Source organism: Oncorhynchus mykiss, chromosome 2 (genome assembly GCF_013265735.2).
Source record: "Oncorhynchus mykiss isolate Arlee chromosome 2, USDA_OmykA_1.1, whole genome shotgun sequence".
Classification (NCBI taxonomy): domain Eukaryota; kingdom Metazoa; phylum Chordata; class Actinopteri; order Salmoniformes; family Salmonidae; genus Oncorhynchus; species Oncorhynchus mykiss.
The window spans coordinates 11371559-11385382 of NC_048566.1; the positions used below are offsets into that span (position 1 = coordinate 11371559).

The 13824-nt window shown below is 47.5% G+C and overlaps 1 protein-coding gene across 4 annotated transcripts in view; it reads left to right on the forward strand.

The window, feature by feature from the left end:
- Positions 1-1442, forward strand: part of soga3a (SOGA family member 3a) — a 44975-nt gene extending 43533 nt beyond the window's left edge. For all 4 annotated transcript variants that reach the window (XM_036937965.1, XM_036937970.1, XM_036937958.1 and 1 more), the window contains one exon: positions 1-1442. This exon is cut by the window's left edge and continues 299 nt beyond it. The gene's annotated coding sequence lies outside the window, so the exon portion shown is untranslated.
- The last annotated feature ends 12382 nt before the right edge of the window (positions 1443-13824 follow it).

Sequence of the window (13824 nt, forward strand, 5' to 3'; positions counted from 1 at the left end):
TTCCTTGATTCCTTCACATCGAAGGTACGAGTCGGGTGGGGGTGGGGGGTTGGGGGGGGATGGGGGGGACCTTTTCCTCCACCGCCTCTATACGTACCGAGACTGTTACTTCTACAACCAATCAGACGATCCAAGAGCTTCAGCTGTGGACCAACGTGGAGTTGGTTCACCGATCATCTTCAGAATGTAATCTCATCGACTAGCGGAGGAGACGTTTCATGTATTCTACTATAGCAACTCCAGGATCCCCAATGCTGACTGTACCTCTGTGGCTTAATGTGCATCCCAAATGGCACCCTATTCCCTATATAGTGCGCACTATTTTAGACCAGAGCCCATAGTGCCATAGGGGGCTTTTTGGTCAAAAGTAGTGCACTAAATAGGGAATAGGGTGCCATTTAGGAGGCTAATATATTCAACGCCTTTCATTTCACATACTCTCTTTAACTTGACATGTTGCATAATAATTACAGTATTACAGAATAAATGTTCGTTATTCTTTACCTTTCTGATATCAGATGGATTACATAAAACGGGCCTGTTTCTTCATATTTACCAAAGGTGTCGTCTACAGCTTCTCTTCTCTCTATAAAAAAAAAAAAGGACTGATGAGTTTCTATGCTTTTATTTGATTGGACATCGCCGGCTGTTGTCGGGCAGGATAGCCGACTAGCTCCTTGTGTGTTAGCGCTTCCTGTTTGTTGGGGGGGGCCATGCTTAAAGGGGCAATCTGCAGTTCATACAAAAAAAACACTTTACTAATAGCAGAATGACCCCTTTTTTTTAAATATATTTTTAAATTTTATTTTTAACTTGATGAAATGGACAACAAACCCTTTCTACTGGTGGTCTCTGTAACCGATGGTTACCTACCCGGCCCTATTGACTAATACCACAGTCTGTTGAATCGACGTGGTCGTGACCTCGTGGTCTCTGTAACCGATGGTTACCTACCCGGCCCTATTGACTACAGTCTGTTGAGTCGATGTGGTGGTGACCTCGTGACCTCGTGGTCTCTGTAACCGATGGTTACCTACCCGGCCCTATTGACTAATACCACAGTCTGTTGAATCGACGTGGTGGTGACCTCGTGACCTTGTGGTCTCTGTAACCGATGGTTACCTACCCGGCCCTATTGACTAATACCACAGTCTGTTGAATCGACGTGGTGGTGACCTCGTGACCTTGTGGTCTCTGTAACCGATGGTTACCTACCCGGCCCTATTGACTAATACCACAGTCTGTTGAATCGACGTGGTGGTGACCTCGTGACCTCGTGGTCTCTGTAACCGATGGTTACCTACCCGGCCCTATTGACTACAGTCTGTTGAGTCGATGTGGTGGTGACCTCGTGACCTCGTGACCTCGTGTCTATATCATGAACGTGATGCCTTTGCTGTTTTTAATTTGTGTAATAAATGTAGCTACATATTTACCGTCTACTTCTTAATACGTCTGGATTACAATTTATATTATAATAATAATAATAATGTGTATTCTTCTCATATTCAAAAATCCTGTTTTTGAAACGTTTTTTGGGGGGGGGGGGGTTTCGTGTTTTGTATTTTCAGGTATTTAGACTACTGAGTTGTTGGAGCTGAGAACATAAACATTTCTCTCCACCCACCATAACATCTGATAAATATGTTTTGTATTGTCAGGTATTTAGACTACTGAGTTGTTGGAACTGAGAACATAAACATTTCTCTCCACCCACCATAACATCTGATAAATATGTTTTGTATTGTCAGGTATTTAGACTACTGAGTTGTTGGAGCTGAGAACATAAACATTTCTCTCCACCCACCATAACATCTGATAAATATGTTTTGTATTGTCAGGTATTTAGACTACTGAGTTGTTGGAGCTGAGAACATAAACATTTCTCTCCACCCACCATAACATCTGATAAATATGTTTTGTATTGTCAGGTATTTAGACTACTGAGTTGTTGGAGCTGAGAACATAAACATTTCTCTACACCCACCATAACATCTGATAAATATGTTTTGTATTGTCAGGTATTTAGACTACTGAGTTGTTGGAGCTGAGAACATAAACATTTCTCTCCACCATAACATCTGATAAATATGTTTTGTATTTTCAGGTATTTAGACTACTGAGTTGTTGGAGCTGAGAACATAAACATTTCTCTACACCCACCATAACATCTGATAAATATGTTTTGTATTGTCAGGTATTTAGACTACTGAGTTGTTGGAGCTGAGAACATAAACATTTCTCTCCACCCACCATAACATCTGATAAATATGTTTTGTATTGTCAGGTATTTAGACTACTGAGTTGTTGGAACTGAGAACATAAACATTTCTCTCCACCCACCATAACATCTGATAAATATGTTTTGTATTGTCAGGTATTTAGACTACTGAGTTGTTGGAGCTGAGAACATAAACATTTCTCTACACCCACCATAACATCGGATAAATATGTTTTGTATTTTCAGGTATTTAGACTACTGAGTTGTTGGAACTGAGAACATAAACATTTCTCTACACCCACCATAACATCTGATAAATATGTTTTGTATTTTCAGGTATTTAGACTACTGAGTTGTTGGAGCTGAGAACATAAACATTTCTCTCCACCCACCATAACATCTGATAAATATGTTTTGTATTGTCAGGTATTTAGACTACTGAGTTGTTGGAGCTGAGAACATAAACATGTCTCTCCACCCACCATAACATCTGATAAATATGTTTTGTATTGTCAGGTATTTAGACTACTGAGTTGTCGGAGCTGAGAACATAAACATTTCTCTACACCCACCATAACATCTGATAAATATGTTTTGTATTGTCAGGTATTTAGACTACTGAGTTGTTGGAGCTGAGAACATAAACATTTCTCTCCACCCACCATAACATCTGATAAATATGTTTTGTATTGTCAGGTATTTAGACTACTGAGTTGTTGGAACTGAGAACATAAACATTTCTCTCCACCCACCATAACATCTGATAAATATGTTTTGTATTGTCAGGTATTTAGACTACTGAGTTGTTGGAGCTGAGAACATAAACATTTCTCTACACCATAACATCTGATAAATATGTTTTGTATTGTCAGGTATTTAGACTACTGAGTTGTTGGAACTGAGAACATAAACATTTCTCTACACCATAACATCTGATAAATATGTTTTGTATTGTCAGGTATTTAGACTACTGAGTTGTTGGAGCTGAGAACATAAACATTTCTCTCCACCCACCATAACATCTGATAAATATGTTTTGTATTGTCAGGTATTTAGACTACTGAGTTGTTGGAGCTGAGAACATAAACATTTCTCTACACCCACCATAACATCTGATAAATATGTTTTGTATTGTCAGGTATTTAGACTACTGAGTTGTTGGAGCTGAGAACATAAACATTTCTCTCCACCCACCATAACATCTGATAAATATGTTTTGTATTGTCAGGTATTTAGACTACTGAGTTGTTGGAGCTGAGAACATAAACATTTCTCTACACCCACCATAACATCTGATAAATATGTTTTGTATTGTCAGGTATTTAGACTACTGAGTTGTTGGAGCTGAGAACATAAACATTTCTCTCCACCCACCATAACATCTGATAAATATGTTTTGTATTGTCAGGTATTTAGACTACTGAGTTGTCGGAACTGAGAACATAAACATTTCTCTACACCCACCATAACATCTGATAAATATGTGACCAATATAGATTTGATTTGATTTGATCCACTTTGACACCCAGCCAATCATCTGCTTCCTTCCCGTTTGAGCGATTACCATGGCGATGACAACTATCCCACAAGTTGCCGGGCTGATCCATCATTCTGAAGAGGGGGTTGATTTCATCCGTCTACTCCAGGGACTCAGGAGTTGACTGGGCTGATCCATCATTCTGAAGGGGGGGTTGATTTCATCCGTCTACTCCAGGGACTCAGGAGTTGACCGGGCTGATCCATCATTCTGAAGGGGGGGTTGATTTCATCCGTCTACTCCAGGGACTCAGGAGTTGACCGGGCTGATCCATCATTCTGAAGGGGGGGTTGATTTCATCCGTCTACTCCAGGGACTCAGGAGTTGACTGGGCTGATTTACGTCCCAAATAGCATATACCTTATTCCCTATGAAGTGCACTACTTTAAAACAAGACTTTGGACTCCAGGGCCCTGATCAAAAGTAGTGCACTATATAGGAAATAGGGAGCCGTTTGGGACGCAGGCCTAGATTCCCTATTCCCTCCCTCCCTCCCTCCCTCCCTCCCTGGGGGGGGGGGGGGGGGGGGGGGGGGGGGGACAGACCCGGCTCCCTGGGGGGGGGCCAGACCCGGCTCCCTGGGGGGTGGGGGACCAGACCCGGCTCCCTGGAGCCGGGGGGGGGGGGGGGGGGGCAGACCTGGGTTAAACACTACTTAAAATCTTTCAAATACCTTTTGAGTGTTTTCTCTAGCCTTCCTAGAGAGCCAGCTGTGTGGGGTTTATTGTTTTGGCACCTTTTCCTATTGGTCCGTTAAGCCAGGCAAGCTGAATGAAATGATTTCAAATAGTAGTTGAACCCAGGTGGTGGACAGACACCTGAGCCCAGGCTGTCTAAACTTGGCACCCTGCGCTGATAGAAATAGCATGCGTTTAGCCACGATGTCTCGGTGCCTGAAATCCTACCCCTCCACTGGGTCTGGTGATAGAAGCCCAGTCCTGACCTCTCCTTCCCTGGGATGGGTTCCTGTTTCTGGGTCTGGTGATAGAAGCCCAGTCCTGACCTCTCCTTCCCTGGGATGGGTTCCTGTGTCTGGGTCTGGTGATAGAAGCCCAGTCCTGACCTCTCCTTCCCTGGGATGGGTTCCTGTTTCTGGGTCTGGTGATAGAAGCCCAGTCCTGACCTCTCCTTCCCTGGGATGGGTTCCTGGGTCTGGGTCTGGTGATAGAAGCCCAGTCCTGACCTCTCCTTCCCTGGGATGGGTTCCTGGGTCTGAGTCTGGTGATAGAAGCCCAGTCCTGACTTCTCCTTCCCTGGGATGGGTTCCTGGGTCTGGGTCTGGTGATAGAAGCCCAGTCCTGACCTCTCCTTCCCTGGGATGGGTTCCTGTTTCTAAGTCTGGGTCTGGGTGGGACGTGGGAGGGAGGGGGCTCACGTGTTCGCCTAAGCACCCAGTCAGTCTGTAAAAACAGTAAACAAACCTGGACTTCATTCTGCATAGTGACAGACAGACATGGGCCCAGGGGAGAGCTCCACCAGGCAGACAGACATGGGCCCAGGGGAGAGCTCCACCAGGCAGACAGACATGGGCCCAGGGGAGAGCTCCACCAGGCAGACAGACATGGGCCCAGGGGAGAGCTCCACGAGGCAGACAGACATGGGCCCAGGGAAGAGCTCCACCAGGCAGACAGACATGGGCCCAGGGGAGAGCTCCACCAGGCAGACAGACATGGGCCCAGGGGAGAGCTCCACCAGGCAGACATGGGCCCAGGGGAGAGCTCCACCAGGCAGACAGACATGGGCCCAGGGGAGAGCTCCACCAGGCAGACAGACATGGGCCCAGGGGAGAGCTCCACCAGGCAGACAGACATGGGCCCAGGGGAGAGCTCCACCAGGCAGACAGACATGGGCCCAGGGGAGAGCTCCACGAGGCAGACAGACATGGGCACAGGGAAGAGCTCCACCAGGCAGACAGACATGGGCCCAGGGGAGAGCTCCACCAGGCAGACAGACATGGGCCCAGGGGAGAGCTCCACCAGGCAGACAGACATGGGCTGTCTATCTTCATTCTACATAGTGACAGTCACATATAGATAGACATGGTAAAGAGATGGTAGGGTAGGTACATTTAGCTCCATACACTACCTGTCAAACAACAGTCAGTCTCCTAAACACACAGAGCGGACACACACACACACACACACGAAGAACAGACACACACCTTGTACTATAGCAGCTGTGACAGCATCTTTATGGTGTTTAGGGCACTCCCTCTCAAACAGCTGTTCTCTGGTCCACAGGTCCTCTCCACAAGTTCCCGAGCGTGTGTGTGTGTGTCCCACCGCCCTCCGACCCCTGACATCCGAACCCTGACCTCCGACCCTTCTCTCTAGGAGTCCTAGGGCCCCAGCGGTTTGGGTTCCACTGAGGGCTGTGGCATCTGCCAACCTGCCATCCATCCTGCCCTGAAATAGACATTCTACTGAACAGACACGTTGACATTCAACTCAACTGCAAGAGAGAGTGTGTGTGTGTGTGTGTGTGTGTGTCCTGGGTCTTATCTCAGGAAGGTTTTAGTACCATGCTGACTCCAGCACATTCCCAGACTTCCTGTGTTGCAGCAGACAGCCGAGTATCAACCTGGTGATGCATCACTTAGTGGCCTGTCCTCTTCCGTCTCCCTCACTCCTTCCCTCTGTTTCTCTCTCTCAGCCTCTCTCCCCCTCCCTCCCCCTCCTCCCTCCCCCTCCCTCCCTCCCTCCATCCCCCCCCTCCCTCCCTCCACCCCCCCCCCTCCCTCCCTCCCTCCACCCCCCCCTCCCTCCCTCCCTCCATCCCCCCCTCCCTCCCTCCCTCCATCCCCCCCTCCCTCCCTCCCTCTCTCTCTGTGTTTCTCTCTCTCTCTCAGAGCCACACGCTCCTCTCTCCATTAGCCTGACTGTAATTTCAGACGGACTCCATCCTCTAACAGAAACTGCATGGTAACATCCTCCTCAGCGGGATAGATGATCAAGCCTAAACCCATTCAACCTGTTCCTCTTTGATCAAAAGGCTTGGTTCATTATTCACGTCCATATATGGAGATGTGCTGTATATACAATATGTATAGAACTGACCTATCAGACAAGCAGACGACATAGTGTCATCACTCACTCCATGCCAATTGGTTTAACTAAATTGCCACTGCCTGCCTGAGGAGACCACAAGGCTGTCCTGTCACTCAGTATCCAGGTGGTTGTTGACCCTGGTGACTTCTTGTTCCGTACAGTAGGAGGTAGAGCAGAGTCCTAGAGTCTGGAACGACTGGGGTAGGGCAGAGTCCCAGAGTCTGGAACGACTGGGATAGGGCAGAGTCCCAGAGTCTGGAATGACTGGGATAGGGCAGAGTCCTAGAGTCTGGAATGACTGGGATAAGGCAGAGTCCTAGACTCTGGAATGACTGGGATAGGGCAAAGTCCCATAGTCTGGAATGACTGGGATAGGGCAGAGTCCCAGAGTCTGGAACGACTGGGATAGGGCAGAGTCCTAGACTCTGGAATGACTGGGATAGGGCAGAGTCTGGAATGACTGGGGTAGGGCAGAGTCCTAGAGTCTGGAATGACTGGGGTAGGGCAGAGTCCCAGAGTCTGGAATGACTGGGATTGGGCAGAGTCCCAGAGTCTGGAACGACTGGGATAGGGCAGAGTCCCAGAGTCTGGAACGACTGGGATAGAGCAGAGTCCTAGAGTCTGGAACGACTGGGATAGAGCAGAGTCCTAGAGTCTGGAACGACTGGGATAGGGCAGAGTCCCAGAGTCTGGAACGACTGGGATAGAGCAGAGTCCTAGAGTCTGGAATGACTGGGATAGGGCAGAGTCTGGAATGACTGGGGTAGGGCAGAGTCCTAGAGTCTGGAATGACTGGGGTAGGGCAGAGTCCCAGAGTCTGGAATGACTGGGATTGGGCAGAGTCCCAGAGTCTGGAACGACTGGGATAGGGCAGAGTCCCAGAGTCTGGAACGACTGGGATAGAGCAGAGTCCTAGAGTCTGGAACGACTGGGATAGGGCAGAGTCCCAGAGTCTGGAACGACTGGGATAGGGCAGAGTCCCAGAGTCTGGAACGACTGGGATAGGGCAGAGTCCCAGAGTCTGGAATGACTGGGATAGGGCAGAGTCCCAGAGTCTGGAAGGACTGGGATAGGGCAGAGTCCCAGAGTCTGGAACGACTGGGATAGGGCAAAGTCCCATAGTCTGGAATGACTGGGATAGAGCAGAGTCCTAGAGTCTGGAACGACTGGGATAGGGCAGAGTCCCAGAGTCTGGAATGACTGGGATAGGGCAGAGTCCCAGAGTCTGGAACGACTGGGATAGGGCAGAGTCCCAGAGTCTGGAATGACTGGGATAGGGCAGAGTCCCAGAGTCTGGAATGACTGGGATAGGGCAGAGTCCCAGAGTCTGGAAGGACTGGGATAGGGCAGAGTCCCAGAGTCTGGAACGACTGGGATAGGGCAAAGTCCCATAGTCTGGAATGACTGGGATAGAGCAGAGTCCTAGAGTCTGGAACGACTAGGGTAGGGCAGAGTCCCAGAGTCTGGAATGACTGGGATAGAGCAGAGTCCTAGAGTCTGGAACGACTAGGGTAGGGCAGAGTCCCAGAGTCTGGAATGACTGGGATAGAGCAGAGTCCTAGAGTCTGGAACGACTAGGGTAGGGCAGAGTCCCAGAGTCTGGAATGACTGGGATAGAGCAGAGTCCTAGAGTCTGGAACGACTAGGGTTGGGCAGAGTCCTAGAGTCTGGAACGACTGGGGTTGGGCAGAGTCCCAGAGTCTGGAATGACTGGGATAGAGCAGAGTCCTAGAGTCTGGAACGACTAGGGTTGGGCAGAGTCCTAGAGTCTGGAACGACTGGGGTTGGGCAGAGTCCTAGAGTCTGGAACGACTGGGATAGGGTCCCAGAGTCTGGAATGAAACATGAGGTGATGGAGGAGGATGAATGGCACGACAGTGGGGCCTCAGGATCTCGTCACGGTATCTCTGTGCATTCAATTTGCCATCGATAAAATGCAATTGTGTTCATTGTCCGTATTCACAGGTCTGCTATTCACAGGTCTGCTATTCACAGGTCTGCTATTCACAGGTCTGCTATTCACAGGTCTGGTATTCACAGGTCTGCTATTCACAGGTCTGCTATTCACAGGACTGCTATTCACAGGACTGCTATTCACAGGTCTGATATGCACAGGTCTGGTATTCACAGGTCTGATGTTCACAGGTCTGGTATTCACAGGACTGCTATTCACAGGACTGCTATTCACAGGTCTGGTATTCACAGGTCTGGTATTCACAGGTCTGGTATTCACAGGTCTGATATTCACAGGTCTGGTATTCACAGGTCTGGTATTCACAGGACTGCTATTCACAGGACTGCTATTCACAGGTCTGGTATTCACTCTCAATGGTGCATCTGTAGACGTTTGTGAGGGTCTTAGGGACCAAGACAAATTTCTTCAGCCTCCTGAGGTTGAAGAGGCTCTGTTGCGACTTCTTTGCCACACTGTCTGCGTGGCTGGACCATATCAGGTTGTCTGTGATGTGGACGGGGGGCGTGCTCTCTCTGTTGCATCCTGTACTCCACGGTCAGATCCTTCTTTGTGTTGACGTTGAGGGAGAGGTTATTTTTCTAGCACCACTCTCCCAGTGCCCTCACCTCCTCCCTGTAGGCGGTCTCGCCGTCGTTGGTAATCAGGCCTACTACTGTTGTGTCGTCTTCAAACCAGTCATGGGTGAACAGAGAGTACAGGGGGGGGAGGGGGGGGGGGGTGAGCATGCACCCTTGTGGGGCCCCCGGTGTTGAGGATCAGCGTAGTGGAGGTGTTGTTGCCTACCTTCACCACCTGGGGGCGTCCCGTCTCCCTCTCTCCCCATCAGTCTATGGACTTATAACTTGCTGTCTCCATGACGATACTATCCTACCAGTAGCGACAGTCCTCCCTTCTGTGGCCAGAGTCAGACATCTACAATATGTCTGTATGTTTGTCTTGCTATTCTTACCTTCTTACCGTTACAGGGCTGCTATTGGCTATCAGGTTGTTCAGCTCAGTAGCTCCTTACCGTTACAGGGCTGCTATTGGCTATCAGGTTGTTCAGCTCAGTGGCTCCTTACCGTTACAGGGCTGCTATTGGCTATCAGGTTGTTCAGCTCAGTGGCTCCTTACCGTTACAGGGCTGCTATTGGCTATCAGGTTGTTCAGCTCAGTGGCTCCTTACCGTTACAGGGCTGCTATTGGCTATCAGGTTGTTCAGCTCAGTGGCTCCTTACCGTTACAGGGCTGCTATTGGCTATCAGGTTGTTCAGCTCAGTGGCTCCTTACCGTTACAGGGCGGCTATTGGCTATCAGGTCGTCCAGCTCAGTAGCTCCTTACCGTTACAGGGCTGCTATTGGCTATCAGGTCGTTCAGCTCAGTGGCTCCTTACCGTTACAGGGCGGCTATTGGCTATCAGTTTGTTCAGCTCAGTGGCTCCTCGTCTCCCTCTCTTTATGTCTTATTGTGTTTTCGCAGAATAAACATCACCTGAGTTAGACACAGTATAAACATCACCTGTTAGATACAGTATAAACATCACCTGAGTTAGATACAGTATAAACATCACCTGTTAGACACCGTATAAACATCACTTGAGTTAGACACAGTATAAACATCACCTGTTAGATACAGTATAAACATCACCTGTTAGATACAGTATAAACATCACCTGTTAGACACAGTATAAACATCACCTGTTAGACACAGTATAAACACCTGTTAGATACAGTATAAACATCATCTGAGTTAGATACAGTATAAACATCACCTGTTAGACACAGTATAAACATCACCTGTTAGACACAGTATAAACATCACCTGTTAGACACAGTATAAACATCACCTGTTAGACACAGTATAAACATCACCTGTTAGACACAGTATAAACATCACCTGAGTTAGACACAGTATAAACATCACCTGTTAGACACAGTATAAACATCACCTGTTAGACACAGTATAAACATCACCTGTTAGACACAGTATAAACATCACCTGTTAGATACAGTATAAACATCACCTGTTAGATACAGTATAAACATCACCTGTTAGACACAGTATAAACATCACCTGTTAGACACAGTATAAACACCACCTGTTAGACACAGCATAAACATCACCTGTTAGACACAGTATAAACATCACCTGTTAGACACAGTATAAACATCACCTGAGTTAGACACAGTATAAACATCACCTGAGTTAGACACAGTATAAACATCACCTGTTAGACACAGTATAAACATCACCTGTTAGATACAGTATAAACATCACCTGTTAGATACAGTATAAACATCACCTGAGTTAGACACAGTATAAACATCACCTGAGTTAGATACAGTATAAACATCACCTGAGTTAGACACAGTATAAACATCACCTGAGTTAGATACAGTATAAACATCACCTGAGTTAGACACAGTATAAACATCACCTGAGTTAGACAGTATAAACATCACCTGAGTTAGATACAGTATAAACATCACCTGTTAGACACAGTATAAACATCACCTGTTAGACACAGTATAAACATCACCTGAGTTAGACAGTATAAACATCACCTGAGTTAGATACAGTATAAACATCACCTGTTAGATACAGTATAAACATCACCTGTTAGACACAGTATAAACATCACCTGAGTTAGACACAGTATAAACATCACCTGAGTTAGATACAGTATAAACATCACCTGTTAGACACAGTATAAACATCACCTGTTAGACACAGTATAAACATCACCTGTTAGACACAGTATAAACATCACCTGAGTTAGACACAGTATAAACATCACCTGTTAGACACAGTATAAACATCACCTGTTAGATACAGTATAAACATCACCTGTTAGACACAGTATAAACATCACCTGAGTTAGACACAGTATAAACATCACCTGAGTTAGACACAGTATAAACATCACCTGTTAGACACAGTATAAACATCACCTGAGTTAGATACAGTATAAACATCACCTGAGTTAGACACAGTATAAACAGTATGACATCACACATTTAACTACCCTGGAGGGATGACATCACACATTTAACTACCCTGGAGAGATGACATCATACATGCAACTACCCTGGAGAGGTGACATCACACATGTAACTACCCTGGAGAGGTGACATCACATATTTAACTACCCTGGATAGGTGACATCACACATGTAACTACCCTGGAGAGATGACATCACACATTTAACTACCCTGGAGAGATGACATCACACATTTAACTACCCTGAAGAGATGACATCACACATTTAACTACCCTGAAGAGATGACATCACACATTTAACTACCCTGAAGAGATGACATCACACATTTAACTACCCTGGAGAGGTGACATCACAGGGCCCGTTGGAATGCAGTATGTCCTATTTAATGCACCACCTTTGACCAGGGCCCATTGGGACACAGTTTGACCAGGGCCCATTGGGACACAGTTTGAACAGGGCCCATTGGGACACAGTTTGACCAGAGCCCAGAGTGACGAAACAAGAAACAGGGCATTCTACAGATACAGGCCGACCCATAGATGAAAGAGCTGCACTTCAGAAGCACTATCAGTATGTGTGATTGTAGAATAAGCCTGGCCTTCTCTCGGGATCAGTCAGATTGGGTTAGTGTTGATATGGGACCAATCCCATATCAATTGAGAGAAGTTGATTTACTGTAATCTGAGTTCTGAATCCAACCTCTCTGCTGGGGGGGGGGTAACCAACGGGGGGGGGGGGGGGGGGGGGGGTAACCAACTATGTGTTATTACAAAAGCCTCCTCTCCTGACTGAATAAGGACCTGCAAGCTGAATGTGTTCCTCAGACAGAGTGCTTTGTTTATAACAGGGGAATGAATGGAGGCAGGCAGAAGGAAGCTCTGTTCCTACTGCCATGTGATCTTACACACTGTGTGGAGACGCTATGGCAGAATTATGGTTGGTGTGTGTTTTATATCAAACATCCAATCTGCTAAACTAAGGAGACAACCCTTACATGAATATAAAGTGAACTGCAAAGATTTTTTTTCCCCCACAAATAAATGAAAATCAGGAGGAGGGAGAGAGGAAAGGTGGGGATATCAGGAGGAGGGAGAGAGGAAAGGTGGGGATATCAGGAGGAGGGAGAGAGGTGGGGATATCAGGAGGAGGGAGAGAGGTGGGGATATCAGGAGGAGGGAGAGAGGTGGGGATATCAGGAGGAGGGAGAGAGGGAAGATGGGGATATCAGGAAGAGGGAGAGAGGAAAGGTGGTGATATCAGGAGGAGGGAGAGAAGAAAGTTGGGGATATCAGGAGGAGGTAGAGAGGAAAGGTGGGGATATCAGGAGGAGGGAGAGAGGAAAGGTGGGGATATCAGGAGGAGGGAGAGAGGAAAGGTGGGGATATCAGGAGGAGGGAGAGAGGAAAGGTGGGGATATCAGGAGGAGGTAGAGAAGAAAGGTGGGGATATCAGGAGGAGGTAGAGAAGAAAGGTGGGGATATCAGGAGGAGGGAGAGAAGAAAGGTGGGGATATCAGGAGGAGGTAGAGAAGAAAGGTGGGGATATCAGGAGGAGGGAGAGAGGAAAGGTGGTGATATCAGGAGGAGGTAGAGAAGAAAGGTGGGGATATCAGGAGGAGGGAGAGAGGTGGGGATATCAGGAGGAGGGAGAGAGGAAAGGTGGGGATATCAGGAGGAGGGAGAGAGGAAAGGTGGGGATATCAGGAGGAGGTAGATAGGAAAGGTGGGGATATCAGGAGGAGGTAGAGAGGAAAGGTGGGGATATCAGGAGGAGGGAGAGAGGTGGGGATATCAGGAGGAGGGAGAGAAGAAAGGTGGGGATATCAGGAGGAGGTAGAGAGGAAAGGTGGGGATATCAGGAGGAGGTAGAGAGGAAAGGTGGGGATATCAGGAGAAGGTAGAGAGGAAAGGTGGGGATATCAGGAGGAGGTAGAGAGGAAAGGTGGGGATATCAGGAGGAGGGAGAGAGGTAAGGTGGGGATATCAGGAGGAGGTAGAGAGGAAAGGTGGGGATATCAGGAGGAGGGAGAGAGGTGGGGATATCAGGAGGAGGGAGAGAGGAAA